This window comes from Leptinotarsa decemlineata, unplaced genomic scaffold, assembly GCF_025532065.1.
Source record: "Leptinotarsa decemlineata unplaced genomic scaffold, Ldec_3_MD MMD2_tig00026358_RagTag_RagTag, whole genome shotgun sequence".
NCBI classification, from domain to species: domain Eukaryota; kingdom Metazoa; phylum Arthropoda; class Insecta; order Coleoptera; family Chrysomelidae; genus Leptinotarsa; species Leptinotarsa decemlineata.
Genome location: NW_027412703.1, coordinates 2,717,795 through 2,724,379, shown reverse-complemented (window position 1 = coordinate 2,724,379; position 6,585 = coordinate 2,717,795).

The following is a 6,585-nucleotide window of genomic DNA, read 5'->3' as shown; positions in this document are numbered from 1 at the left end:
CCATCATATGCTGGATTTCTAGATTTTATATTATTCAAATGTTTCATCAAAACATCTTCACCACTTTCATTCATAACAGGTGAGATGTCAGGATCCGAGGAATCGATGTGGGACGATGATGGTGTTTCGAATAGAGTTGTTCTCATATCGTCTTGAAGTGTGCTCGTGTCACTATTCACAGATGATACACTACCAAAAGATTGTTTTCTTCCTATTGGAGTACTCATGGGATAATTTGAAGTAGATTGAACAGTTCCATGATTTGGTGATAACACTGGTGATTTAGAAGTAGCGTTTGATGATAAAACATTCAATGGTTTCATTATGGGCTCATACAATCTTTCAAGTGTCGTACGATTTTCAATATTATCATTCTTGATAGAGTTGAATTTCTGCCTGACAGCTTCTGTTGTCTCTACTAGTTGACGTTTCAAATTTATTTCATTGTTTTTATTTTCAGGATCTTTTTTTGTATTCATAATGCCCTTTTTTTTGAATTAAAGCTTAATTCGTTGGTGAAGTGACCACTACAATATTCAGTGATCGAATAAGTTCCAAAAACAAGATCATGGGTATATAAAACTATCGAATCCTTTGCGATATCTACCTTCATCTATTTTTCTATCCTTATCAATGACTAGAAATCCATATTGGTCCTCCCAGCATTTAACACACATCAATTGGAATTGTTTGAATGTTACATCGGGTGAAACATGATCTGAATAAATGTGATGTAAATTCGTCTCATCTTGTTTGAACATTATAATGAAATTGGTATTGTCACGCACTAACTGTTTGGGTACCCGTGAATATGTCTGTGCTAGATAAAAACAATCAACATCCTTATGACGTCCCATACAGAAATATGATCTAATAATATCTTGCTTTTCACATATTACATCATCGAAAATGAAAACAGAATTAGGCTTAGCGTCGGAGGGTTCCACTATTTCTGCATTATTGCTGAATGTATAAAAACCTAATCCTTTTATAGGTTCCAAAACACTTCGCAAGTACTGATATTTAGGTTGATTGAGTGATTTCGAATAGAGATACACATTTCTAAATCTCAGTCCTTGTGGATGTGTTAATAGTGATATCATTGCATTCGTCTTTCCACAATTTGAAGGTCCTATAATGAGTCCTCGAACTGATGATGGAAGTAGTGGACCATGTCTGAATACCCTTTGTCCATTCAATCCACAACCAAATTTCTCATCTAGATTATCTACAGCAAACTTTTCTTTCTGTTTTACAATGCGCATCGTGCCGTGGTTGGAGACTATATAAATGTTATTAGCTTATTCATTTCAATGTGTACCATCAAACGATACGGACGTATTGAAAGTGATCGTAAAATTAAAAGAGGTTGTGGTTTTGTTAATGATTTAATAAACAAACTTCCTTTCGAATTACATCTACCGGAGGTTATCAATACTGTGGACCGGGTACAAAATTGAAACAACGTTTAGCTCGTAACGACCCTGGAATCAATAAATTAGATATTGAATGCAAAAAACACGATATTCAATATTCTAAGCATCCATCCGATCTTGCAGCAAGACATTTAGCCGACAAAGAACTTGAATACAGCGCTTGGGATAGGGTTAAATCGAAGGACGCGAGTATTGGGGAAAGAGCAGCTGCATTACTTGTCACCAACATTATGAAAGCGAAAAGACATATGGGCATGGGTTGTAGTACCAATAAGAAAAAATGTAAGAGGAAACAAACGAAGAAAAATAAAATTAAAAAAGTTGCATTTGGTGCTGGGATAGTCCATAAAGTGCGAAATGTATTGAAGAAAGCTGGTGGGAATCAATTTGTGACGAATAATAGCAAAAAAGCTATCACTGTGGCATTGCAGGCGGCACGTAAATACCTTAAAGCTGCCGGTGGAAAGAAGAAAATCCGCACACCACGCATAATTCCTGTTCCCAAGATCGGTGGACTTTTACCATTGATACCAATTTTTGCTGGACTATCCGCACTAGGAAGTTTGGCGGGAGCTGCTGCTGGTATTACCAAGGCCGTGAATTCGGCAAAAGCCAGCAGAGCGGCTTTAATGGAAGCCAATCGTCACAATAAAACCATGGAGGCTGTAGCATTAGGCAAACGCGGAAGTGGAATATATCTCAAACCATACCGTAAAGGTTTAGGACTATATTTAAAACCATACAAAGCCACAAACAAAACAAAAAACTAATTGAACCCCTACCTCAGAGGCCTCTTACTGATCTCGATCTCAGTTATTATGCACAAAAAATGAAAATTCCACATTTTCGTGGTGTTTTTATGCGTGATAGATTACCATCTTCAGGTCCAAAACAAAACGAGACAGCTATTGTTAATTTAGATGGAATAAGTGGACCAGGAACACATTGGGTGGCATATAAAAAATGTGGGAAAGAAGTCACATATTTCGATAGTTTTGGAGATCTACCCCCACCATTGGAATTGACTCGATTCTTTCGAAAATGTTCGAATGTAAAAATCAAATATAACTATGATCGACAACAGAAATTTAATACAGTTCTCTGTGGTCACTTGTGCTTGCAGTTTCTCTCTAAATAATTTTCCAAATAAAAATGGATTCAACACCAAAACTGGATCGGGAGGCTATCAAGGGAATGGGGTTTTCACTTAGAATGTTTTCAAAATATGGTACCTTGAAAAAAATGGATAAAGTGATGCTTGCAAATATGCCTAAGGAAGTGATACTTGCATGTGTTGCACATGAGATTGCATATGTTTGGGAAAAGTTGCCTAAGCATCTGCAAGATGACATCGATATAATGAAACATAGATATTGTTATGAGCACCACCACCACGATCAAAATTCAGAATCGGATGTTAATGACGGTCCTATACCTCGGAAATCTATGTGTTGTATTTGTAATATAGAGGATGTGAATATTGGTATCAATAAAAATGATACTTATTACAATACAACACCTTCCAAAAAGTGTAAATTGTCTCAAATGTGCTGTTGCTGTGTACAATAATAAATTGAAATGTGTTTCAAAATATTCATCAGTCATGTCACGAAAGTTCGAGCTACAAGCTGTCGGGACAAGTGTCTTGAGTGCGGATTTTTTTCCACCAATTGAATTGGATAGGAACAGTCGTTATGGATTAGGACTTTTGGGATTCTATGGATGCAATACAATCAATAATATAACTGAAGCTAATAACTTAGTTAGTTTTAGAATCAGTAATGACAACTCATCGATACCCCAAAAGTTGACAATTGAAATTCCATGTGGTGCTTATGAAATAGAAGAGATCAATGCCGTCATACAGAAACATATCATGTTCAGATTGTTTCATGATAAAAAACCAAATGATGTCGTTGCAGATGATATTTTCTATCTACACGCCAATAATAATACATTCAAATGTGAAATGCGATCCAAATATGAAATTGATCTGACACATCCAAATTCAATAGCAGAAATGATGGGGTTCGCTCATGAAATATTTCCACCAAATCAGATACATGAATCATCATTACCAATAAACATTACAACTGTGAGACTTATCCGCTTAGATTGCAATATAATATCTGGTTCATATATAAATGGTGAAGAATCCCACATTCTTTTCTCATTCGATATTGATGTTGAACCTGGCTACAATCTTACTAAAGAACCACACAGTATTATATATATGCCTGTCAGTCCAGAAGGTCGTCAATTGATTCACAACATTACAGTGCGTATTTTGGATGAAAAAAATAACCTTATCGATTTTGGAAGTGAAGAAGAGATTTTCATTATTTTGGAATTGAAGAAAATCGAATAACTGTTGTTATGGGTTTCATTTATAATAGACAAAATCGCATTGAACAATCCCAAACGAGTTGCACTATCAAAAAGAAAGGTGTGCATAAAAAGAAGCTCATTCCACAAGTGTATGCTAAACAGTTAGCACATAACGCTCTGTCTGTGAGTGATCTTAAATTTTTGAAATCGATTGGATTGAAAGTGAGAAAATAACAATGGTGCTCGAAACAAACAATGAAAAGTTGAATATATTCAATGAACCAGTGCTCGATCATTCTCTCATAAGTTTACATGAGCACACATATAAGCCCTATGGATCACCGCTATTCAGGAATTCGGATGAAATCAGAATTGCAATCAATAATCAAGATGTTATACTAGATATTGCCGAGAGCTTCATTTACATAGAAGGTAAATTCACCCCCAAAGATGTAGCGAAAACATGCTATCTCTCGAATAATGCAATTGCATTTCTCTTTGACGAAATTCGTTATGAAATGGGAGGTGAACAAGTGGCTGTTGTTAGAAAACCTGGGATAACATCTACAATGAAAACCATGATATCATTTGGACAATCTCATGCTAACACATTATTGACATCTGGTTGGGGACTTTCACAATTGAAGCAAGATATCTTGGATACAAACAGTCATGTTTTTAGTGGAAAACTACCACTGAAATATTTGATGGGTTTTGCTGAAGATTACAACAAAAGTATCTTGAATGCCAAACAGGAATTGATTTTGATTATCGCTCGATCATTCAAAAACTCATATATAGGTGAGGTTGATGCTGATTTGGAAATAAATAAAATCGAATGGAAAATAAGGCATATTGTACCAGATGATAAACACAAGCTCAAACTTTTGAGTAGAATAAACAAAAGCGGTCTGAATGCCAAAATCAAGTTGGCGTATCGTATGTGGGACCTCTATGAACTACCATCATTACGTGGGACTTCTTCAGACATATGGGCCATCAAAACAACTAACGCATTGGAAACTCCTCGTTTTGTCATCATCGCATTCCAAAGTACTACCACATCTGAAGATAGAACACAAGATATTACAAAATTCACAACTGCTGATATCAATAGTATTCGAGTATACTTGAATTCTGAAGTTTATCCATATGAGCGTTGGAATTTGAATTTCGATAAAAAACTTGATGCTCCTGCTTATTATGCTTTTGAGAGTTTCCAGCGAAGTTATTATGATAAAGATATGAGTGAACCTCTGATGGACATTGGACAATTTAGAGAGAATCCACTATTCGTCATCGATTGTTCCCATCAACCGAATGCAACAAAATCATCAACTATTGATATAAAGATTGAGTTTGAGACGAGGAAGACCAAGTTTCCAGACAACACTAAAGTATATGCATTAATTTTGCATGATACAGTTTTAACATACAATGCATTGGATGGTTCAGTTCATAGCAGATATTGACACTTTTTTTTCACTCTATCATGTACTGTTTTATGATCTTTTTTTTTTTATTTGTAACTGACTTATATCATGTATTGTATTTTATATCATATTTATTGTTTTGTAATCATTTTCTATTGTATTTCATCAGATTTAAATAAATAAAACATGAAAATAATACAAAGTTTTTTATTTGACATTATTTATGATTCACAGGAACATACAGACTATCTAAAATAACTTCTTCCTCATAATCATCATTTTCGCGACCATCTTCAATTTCCTCTCGATTTTCATCATTCAATTCAAAGTGATGAATAATCCATTCTGGCAAGTATGGTTGGAGGCTATACAGGAATCTTCTTAGGTTCAGTTCAATCATAACCTCACAAAGTTGCCACAATTCCAATTCATTATCCAAAAATTTGTTGCAAACTTCTGCACCACTCCAATAGTTCTCAGCATCACGAAGGCATAATTCGATTTGTTTTTCATCATAGCATACACTCATATCATAAACGCTTGCATGTTCGGCTCCATCACCCAACACCTTCAATTTAGACGACAAATGTTGAACCGATGATTTGAGATCTACAATATCGACCCAATCTTGACTTGCGTACTGCATCCACATCTTTAAATGGTGGAACTGAAATCGAACAAAAAAAAAAAAAACAATAAGCAACCTCCAATTTTTCAGTGATATAATACTCACATTCCCATTTTACTTGTAGTTACAAAGTGAGTGTATTCAACTAAGTTAGTAATGTTTATATTTCCATATAATTATCATCTAATATATGAATATTAATAAAACAATAAGAAATTCATTATAATTACTATTATTATTCAATCATATTGAATTTGACTAGAGTTATCGTTTTCACACCAAAAAAAACTTTGTAAGCTATGACCTAAAGAAATTCACTATAAATTATTACTATTATTCAATCATATTGAATTTGACTAGAGATCGCGTTTTCATGCCAGCAAAACTTTGTTGGCTCTGTCCTAAATACATCATCGTATATTTACCACCTGATGAGTTGATACAAGATATATCGTCATCACTGAATTGCAACGAAATACGTTTTGGTAGCCATGTTTTAAATAATTTATCATTGCTCACATCTTGCAAAGTTAATAAAATTGATTTACCAAATCGTGTAGAATAAGTTGACATATTTTTAATTATGTACACTTCATCAATTGGCAATGATGATAAGGCCTTTTGCTCTAGTATTTCAACCTCCTGTACAATCAAATTATTAATTTTATTCAAGTCTACTTTTGAAACGGACATGATGAAAATATATATGAAAATATAAACAATTTCCAACAGACAAATACACTCACCGTCTTCCTTCTAT